Source organism: Amblyomma americanum, chromosome 4 (genome assembly GCF_052857255.1).
Source record: "Amblyomma americanum isolate KBUSLIRL-KWMA chromosome 4, ASM5285725v1, whole genome shotgun sequence".
In the NCBI taxonomy this organism is placed as follows: Eukaryota; Metazoa; Arthropoda; class Arachnida; order Ixodida; family Ixodidae; genus Amblyomma; species Amblyomma americanum.
This window is the reverse complement of record NC_135500.1, coordinates 180,556,365-180,565,863: the sequence shown is the minus strand read 5'-3', so window position 1 is coordinate 180,565,863 and position 9,499 is coordinate 180,556,365.

Genomic DNA, 9,499 nt, shown 5'->3' with positions numbered 1-9,499 from the left:
GGCGGGGACGCTGATGGAATGACCACCTTTCTAACGGTACGATTTCTTTCCCTGAGAGCGAACGGCGGGCATGTCGGGGTGATTGCCACTGCTCGCCCACATTTGACGCTGCGTGTCAAAAATATAAATCAAGTGACCAAGACGCGTCGATCATCAAAGGAGCGCGACCTCGGGAACATTCAGATGCGATGGCAGCGAGCTTTCAGGCAGTGAACTGTGGGACCTGCTGTGGAAAACTTCAAAAAAGGGTCACTTAAAAAATGTAAGGCGGCGGTACTCGTTCTCCCTCGGTTAAGGCAGAAGGACGCCCGCGAGAAAGAGCAGCTTATCAGTGCGTGAACCATGTGAAAGGTCTTACATACGCACCCTATACAGTCCCAACACTACACATAAACAACAGGCAAACGCTGATAGCATACTCTAAAACAAACGGAAAGCAACAATTCCGCTCTTTAAGAAAATTGGCGAAAAAAACAACAACGAAATTTAACGCTTCCGTGATAGAACAATACTGATTCGATGGCGAGGTGTATCACTGGTTTTTGGTGAGGAAGCGGCCCGGGCGTAGAAGTGCACTGTGGTACACATCAGCCTCAAAATGGCTGTCAGCCTCTCACTAGTGACAACATGCGTTGTGGCAGAATTTGTTTGTTATGGCCCGCTTTTCAGTGACTCGTTTTGTTTGTGCTAGACGTAATGTTGCGAATTTCCTCGCGTATAGGATTAGTGCCCCATGTTGCGCCGATTGTCCGGTTGTTATGTTTCAGTATTTTTCCAGGTTGCGGTGTTTGTTATTGGACGGATGGTATGACCGTGTGTATGTTTTTCATTTCTTTCACTGCCGTTTATCTTCTTTCATTTGTTTTCCTGGCTGCACTTTGCCTCCCGTTTGAAGTGGACGGTATTGATAATATATCTATTTCTCTTACGCGCTCTTTATTCTTAACAGATATGTGCACTATACGCTGCGTTTGTTTCTGTGGCAAAACCTCGAACCTTTTAGCAGGGCTACCACGTTACTCTTTCGACGTGAATCGCAACGCATACGGCCTCTGCAGACAAGAACAGCGCGCCACCCTTCGTGAGCATGCTGATCTGGATTCTAGGATTTTTTTTATTAATTTTCACACGAAAATGTAACGAATGATACTTGATGAAATATGGAGTATGCTTTTCCTACAAACACGCAACGAACGCCATACAGCACTTCACCATTCCTTAGGTCGATAAACCACTCCTGTCACGAAAGTGGAAGCATTTACGCATGCATAATATGTATAATGCCCTTTTAGCCAAACACACGTAGGCTTATCGCTTTGTTTAACATTTTATATACATTAAAGCTTCTGAAGCAGTCTTGCTCGTCGTGCAGATGTATGCGCATGTAGCATTAGTCATTCATGTTCCATCCGGTTCACTACGCTGCTTTGCACGTATTTTTTCTTTTCTTGCCTTCAAGGCAGCCCCTAGCAGTACGGGAGTAAGGGCGCACGCGTCTCTTGTTTCGTTTGTGATTTATTTTTTCGGTGGCAAGGTGACCCAAACCAGATCCAAAGCCATGCGACTGTTTCCATTGTTAGGGACTATCCCAATGCAACGGGCTCGATGTTTTGGAGGTCAGGTTTTTGGTGAACAAAACACGGTGTCTACGAGTGTCTCCTGCATCGGCGTACAATGCCTATAAAAGGGGGCCCGACCGTCGCCCGCTTCAGTGCTTCAGTCCATCCTCGAGAGGTAGAACCTCCGCCGAGGACTCCCGAGACCCCAAACCGCCGACGTCGCCGCATCTCCCCGCACAACCCGCCTGCTATTCCGGAAGGACCATCGCCCCCGAGAGCCACTCTTTGTCGGTGTGAATTAATAAACTGTAACCGCACTCTTGTTCAACGTATGCCCATTTTAAAACATCACTTAAAACTTCACTTTGATATTAATCTGTATTGTACAATTTTAATCGCTTGTGTGTAATATACTTGTGACCACATAGAGAATAAATCTGAGTTTTGCAATTGTAATCGCTAGGGATTAATTAGGTTACACATGGACGTACTGCAATAAAGTGTAAAGGCGTGTACACAGCAACCTCTTAATAATTTTTCCCCTTATTCCACGAAGGAAAGTAATGACTTGCTCTTGACCGTTCACGAGTATATTCCGCGGAATATATTTGTTGTTCTTGTCGTCTTGCTTCGTGGCTCCATCTCATTCGCAATGCCGAACATAACCGCTGGGCGTCAAACTCCACCCCATTTTGCTTCGGTTCAGGAAGGTGTCTCGCATTTCTCCGGGACCGTGACAAGTCCTCAGTAGAAAACCCGAGCGTCGTAACCGCATCCCCTTTCGGTTGAAATTCCTGCCCCCCCCCCCCCCCCCCCCCCCCCCATTTTACTTTAATTCTATCTTCAATTTTGCTATCCCAGAGAGCAAATTATGCTTTTTGTCAGCGGACTGCAGAAAATAACAAACGACAAAAATTACTGCTTAAATTTTACATGAGTAATAAAACAAGACGCAGCCAATAGAGGTCACTGCATTGCCTGTGAATGTAGGAAGCCTGGTATCGAGAGGCACTCTGTGTGGAAGATGCAGAGAACCTCATCATCACCAAAAGGAAGCGGAAGCATTCAGGCATTCTGCTTAGTAATTAAGAGCTAAAATAAAACTGATAAAGTACATATCATGGTAGAAAGAGCGCTGACACAGGCCGAAGCAAGAACATAACACAGGCGCTGACTAGAAACCTTGCTAGTCAGCGCCTGTTTCGTCCTGTGTCGGCACTGTTTCTACCATGATTTTAAACCAACAAGCCCAACCCTTCACCCTTCTGACAAGATATTGTCAGTTATAAACAGATATAGGCACAATGAGACAGTGGTAACGCCTCCTTTCTTAACCTACACAACTGTTGATTAGAAACAAGAAAAAAAAAAGTGGCTTATAAATAAATATTAGCACCGTGCACACGCACCCGTCTGTGAGTGCAGAACAGAGGCGAGGTTGCCTCATCTTTACAAGCGAACAGATTCGTCCCCTCAGCGCGCCCGCCCATGGTAATTACCAGCCCTGACGCACACACGTCACATCAGTGCACACTCAAGGAAGCGACGTTCGGCCATTCAAACACGTCTCACCCGCGATGCGCAAGTTTCAAACGCACGTTAACGATCCCGCGCGTGGCGTGACTCACAGTGTTTTACAAGGAGCCGGGACTAATTCATCACGAGGACGAGCGCCCCTTCCCTCCCGACACCGCCGAGTCGATGGATGCGGCGCATCGGGCGCCTGGCAGCCGCAGCTGATGCGGATCCACCGATGCGCTGCAATCGAGTGCCCGGGAACATCTAACGTGACAGTCGTTGTCGCTGGCGGCGGCGGCAGTCAGCCAGACAGGCCGTGGCGCCACCCGATTCCGGACCCGGGGTTTGGATGTTCGCCAACCATTCATTGGCGTAGATAAACGGCCACCCCGTGGCCCGTGGCTGCGGTGCCGGGCGCACGAGTCGGATCGCATTACTCTGGTGCCGTCGCACCGAGCGGCCTCTCCTCCTCCCCCCTCGAAGCACCGCAGCCTGAACACAGCGAGCCCTTTTCTTTCCCTCTCGCATTTCGGGTGGTGCTCTCTCTCCGTAACCGAGCAGGCGTGTTCACTCAGTCGTCGACGACGATTCGAGCACGGGGTTGCATGCGCCCAGGGAACGCGGAGGACTGAAGCCCGAGGTGGGCTTGTTTTGTGTTATTTCGTTGCATTCTTCGCCTGCCATTTGGGAAGCCATTTCTACACTTCCGCCGTGTTTGACGGCGTTCCGTTGACTGACTGCAGCCGGTGGCCGTGCAGTCGTGTGACGCCACTTGTATGGCGCAGCTGTTGCGGAGTCCGTTGATTGCAACGGGCGCAAACAGTCGCTCGTATAGAAAGCGCGGAAACTGCACCGAGAAAAGCGCTTGGTCTTCATGACTGGCGGCAGCTTTCTTCGATGCGGCGTGTTGTTTGCTAATTGACTGCAACTTCAATGGAAGCGGACTACAAATGATTTTATGGAAAGAAGGGAACACGAACAAGTTTCGCACGGGAAGCACAACAGCATCTACAAGTCCACTCAGTTATTGTAAAAATGAGGCTTACATGATGGTACACGCTCCCTAAATATCTAATCAGTTTATGCATTAAAATTTAAGCAGCTGATGGTCTACAGATGACTTTCATGGATATCAAAGATCAGGGCTTTATAGGAAGAAATGTAAACGTAAAGAAAACATGAACGCCAAGAGAAAAAAATTGCTCCCGATCTTTTATGTTCAAACATTAGTGGCATCAGAAGACCAGGGACTTCACAAAAGATACTAATTCCCGACATAGCAGCCAGAGAGTGAGTGAGTGAGTGAGTGAGTGAGTGAGTGAGTGAGTGAGTGAGTGAGTGAGTGAGTGAGTGAGTGAGTGAGTGAGTGAGTGAGTGAGCGAGCGAGCGAGCGAGTGAATTATCTTTATTGAATTAATAGTTACTGAGCTAGCCTCATGTGAGGCTTATCGATGCATGGTCTGAAATACTTTTCTTGACATCACCACCGTTGTAAGAAAGAACTGCCTATTAAGCCCTAGTTGGTGACGCTGCATGTTAAAGACAATAGTCGCAATAAACAGAAGGAAGAGAAAGAAGGTGCAGCAGGAGCGCTTGAGTTTTCTCTTTTTGTGCTGTCCTTGACGCTGCTGGCCGTGAAATTTAGCCTTGATAAGAAGTGTATCGGATAAAAGGCAGTGAAATCCGGATTCATGTTTACTAAACAGTTAAAACAATTTCGCTGACAAGTCCCCACCCTTTTACCGCTCACACTGGCGATACCGCCATTCTTTGAGCTTTAGCAAAGTGAGAACAACCGTTTCAGTAAAAGAAAAAAACCGTGGGCTCCCAGGCTATTGTGAGGGGCCTCTCGTAAGAGCACTCTGGATGACATGATTGGAAACGAGTCGCAGTGGCGACAAAGCGACTCCAGCAGCGACACAGGGGCAGCTAGAGCTCTTCCGATCGGAAGCAAGGCGAACGAACTCTCGCGTCCGGTTCCGGCATAGCCGCATAAAAGGCAGCCAGCGGCAGCGACAGATCGAGTCCGAAACGTCGGGGCCGCAGCGCGGGATGCGTGCCTGGGACTACCCCTGGAAACGGCGGTGGCGCCCTTCTCCTCTTCTTCTCTTTCGCAGGCGTGGCAGCACCGACGGGGAGATATTAAAAGGAGGAAGCCCAGGGATAGTGGGTGCACCATACATCTCAGTCCAAGGAGATAGATATCGTCGGGTGTGGACAGCGGCGGCCTTCTCCCTACGAGAGAGGCTATGGGGAACGAAGAGCCCGAGGGCACGAGATCGGGGGAAGTGCGGGAGCGTGGGGAGGGGCAGCGGCCAAGGCGCAGCTGACGCGTCCATACCTCAGTTTATCACCGGCCTGGAGATGAACCGAGGCCGGATGCGCGAGCCTCTTTCCCGTTCTCGCATCCCGCGAGACGCCTGGCATTCTCCCGGCTCGGCGATGGAATGAATCCGCGCTCCGCGACGCGACGCGCCGCCCCAGTTGGACAGTCGATTATGGCGCGGGCCCCTGGTGCCTTCTCTGCCGCTGCTGCTTCTCGCTACAGGCAGATGCGCCGCAGCCCGGAAGCAGATGCCGGAAGAAAGCTCGCGATGCAGCTCGTCTGGCAAACGACGCCGACTAAGACCCGCTGCCTCTCATCTCGCCCGCGCTCTCCGCAGCGTAAGCTGCACCGTGAGATTAGCGTGACGCTGGGATCTGAGGCCTACTGCTTATATCCTCGCGCCGGGGATCGCAAACCTAGGCCCAAGCGGAACCGTTATCTTCTAGGCCTGTGCGCTTCTTAAGGAGGTCGGCTTCTAGAACTGGCGCGCTGGTCGCCTGCAGGTATACGTCGCCAAAAGCAGGCAAAATAAGAAAGAAAAGTACTTACCGTTTTGGGAATCTGGGCGGTATGCAACAACCTTTACTTGAACAGGCGATGTTCGGTGGGGTAGAATAATGGCAAAAAAACGAGACAGAAATCAGAATAATAATTCAGGTAAGCCCACATTTCATTACGTTGTATCATGCCCTTACAAAAACTTCTTTAGACAGTCCATACAGACTTTTATCTATCAAGTCTATAGACTTTTTATAGAAGAATTCCAGAGAACAGTCTATACGCCATAGAAATTCTATAGAAAGTCTATAGACAATCATAGATTTATGGCCATACAGTGTTAGTAGATTTTTGCCTATAGACAGTCTCTAGATTACGAGTAGACAAACCTAAACATCTATAGGACGGCAATAGAGTCTATAAGAAGTCTATAGACTGTTTAGAGTCGATTTTTATAAGGGTAGTAAAAAACAAAAAAAAAAACGTGGGCGGCATGTTTGCAGCGTCATGGCTGAAAATTTTAATGAAGCAGATGATGTTGCAGCCGATGACGGCCTCTACAGACTCGAAACAAAACAAGCGCTGTGCCACTGCGCTCTCGTGAAATACAATGATTACGCTGTAAACAGCTGTAAAAATGACTTTGTGGAACAACACTGCCCAGATATTCAGCCAAAAGCTTTCCTACAGTACGCTACAGACACCACCATGCGCGGCCTTTGGAAAATCAGTCATCTAATAACTAAAACGTATTTTTTTAATAGAAAATAGTCAAGAACACCACTGAAACGCTTTAGAATGCCTTGTGATTTCGTCAGATGACACGTGAAGCACTCCAATCCCTGCACTCCCCACGCCCGAGCACGTCGATTAGCGCTCGCGTTTTGAGCGGCCCTGCCGCCAAGTAAATCGCTCCTGACGCCATCACTCTCTCATAGGACAGGCCTGCTTTCCAAAGCGCAGGGCTCCATTGTGCCGCGAGCACGTGATAAAAAGCTCCCGGAACAGCAGATTCGCTGCGAGAAAGTTTTGCCAAACAGACGTCCCAGGGAGCGGGGAGAAAGGCAGTAATTCTTTTCGCCAGTGCGCGTGTCAGCTTATGAACATAAATCGAGCTCCCCGGGGGGGCAAGAGAAATAACAACCAGGACTCGAGCATAATAATGCCCCGACATTTATAAATGAAACGAAGAGGGACACGGCCGGAGAAGGAACCACCGCCGCTTCTCCCCCATTTTCGTTTCCCTCTCGGGCGTGGGCCTCTTGGGGAGCGCGCTTCCCCGAATCAACGTCTCATCGTGCCATGCCGGCAATGTTTGGAATTTCCATTGTGATTCACGGATGCCCTCCCGGGGAATGACTTTCGCCGAAGATTAAAAGAAATGTATAGATATATATGAGAAGGACCAAAGACTCGAGGCAGTCTGGCTAAAGAACCTCATCGGTCTCCTTCCCTTAAGTTCTTTTAGTGGTATTATTCTTATTAGGCTTGCCTGTCGATAACGCTTTCTAACAGCGGGTATGATTTGTGTGCTTTTCGACAAAGAAAAACGGCGCTGAGGACGACATCGTTAATGATTTTTTTATTGCCCGAACCAAGAAAGAGCTTTTAGTTAGTTTTTTTTTCGTGTGAGATCTGAGAGACTCGTGTAATGCCGTGCCAGCTTCTGGCAGTATATATCTCGCAAAACAGAATATTTATGGTCATCTTCGCTCTTAAATTGGTGCAAAGAAGGATCATTCGTTGCGTGGCGCTGACGTAAAAATGGATACAAGCAACTGTTAACATATTTAAACTTGCGTTTTTCTTTATAGAGTGCGTTTGCGGTCAATCACATGATTCCTCCACTTAAGTGCCTTCTAACAAATTTAGTACATCAGATAAACGGTTGAGAGAGGCATGATCGCTAGGTATGTCGAGGTTGCCGTTCGTACATATATCACATTACGTTACTCAATGTACAAATTACACGTGAAAGCAACACTGGTGTCTCTCGACCTTTAGTCTTCTTCTCTTTTTTTTTTTGCAACACTTCACATGAACCGCAGTGGATAATTTAGTGCTGCCATGCAGTGAATGAGACCGCGAGCCTAGCGGCGCATTTTGATTTCTTAAGGGTCTAGAAGCTGTCTTCGCCTCAAGCTTTCTCTTTCTGCGGAGAAGCACGATTTAGCGAACAGAATGTGCGTCCCTCTTCAGAGGGCAGGAGCAACAGAGGAGGGTGCACCCTTTTGATAGCGATAGTTTATAGCGGTTCGGCCCTCGGTTTCGCTTCTTACATGGCCGTCAGCGATCACGTGATCATCGCGTAGCTCGTAGCGCTCGGCTTGTGAGGGTGACGTCTCTCGGTCGCTCGTTACCCTGCCTTAGGAGATGGGCCATCCGAAGCGATGTTCGGAAGAACTTCTGAACGTCGCAGCGAAGTCGAGTGCGAAGCAAGCGATCCCGACATGCCAGCTCGCGAAGCCGAGAAAATGAGAAAATGGCAGCAGCATCAGGAAGTGCGCGCCTGAGAAGCCGAAACCGCCAGACACAAAGATAGGCAAACAAAACGGTGCCACTCAAGCGTTCCAGCGTTAATTCAAGTCAATCTGGTAGGCTTTGTGTGTTTTGTCAGCGATAAGCTCTCAAGAATGTCGCTAATTTCCGTGGCAGCCATGTGATTAACCTCCTAATTCATCAACTATATAATAAAGCGGGGTGAGCTGTCAACTGTCACGGAAATTCACACCGTCTTCGGTGGTAACCTGTTTTTTTTTTTATTGTTCAGTCAGTGAAGAAAAGGGCACGACTGAAATGATGAAATGCACCCGAGACAGCCTAAATGAGCAAACCTAAATTTGTCATTCCACTGGAGACCATAACAACCGTCGCAATGCCTTCTCCGGCAAAGACACATCTGACAGCATCGGCAGATCCTCTCTCGGTCTTATGCCCAACAGTGTTGGGTGCTTCGTGGATTTTTTTTTTTGCTGATGCGACCCAGGACCATTGTAACTCAATAGAAACCATTCATGTACATTTAGAAAGAACGCCGACTGTCACGTTCCACAGCTCACATATACTACACGAGAGACGTCCATGCAGCGTGAAGCGAACAGAAATAAACGAGGGAATGTAAACCCAAAACAATAAAATACAACAAGGATCAATATAGGATGGTAACACGACACAAATAAATTAGTAAAAGGCAGCTTATCTGCAAATGAGAAATGCACAGTAAACAACAGGATACAATATTTGGCAAAGGTGTGTTGACAAAAGTTAAGACAATAAACTTTTTGAGTGTGCGAATTTCTACTAATTATTAGAGTTACAGAAATTGGCATTCTTCGTGCCTTGAAAAGCCATGAAAAACGAGCATACCTACGCAAGTTGGAAGTGGTGCAATCCACTTCGTCGTCTCCGCACCAACAGTGCAGCTGCAGAAGTGCTCGCTGTCATCTTCCATTCCTAACGTAGAGTTCTCCAGCTTTTTTGGTAATATCACGGCAGCGTCGATCAAATGTTCGTTTGGCGTGCAACGAAAGACCGCAGTGGCGAAACGGACGAGATTAACAAGCATGGGCACAGAGTGCTTGCTGTAGTTCGTCTGTTC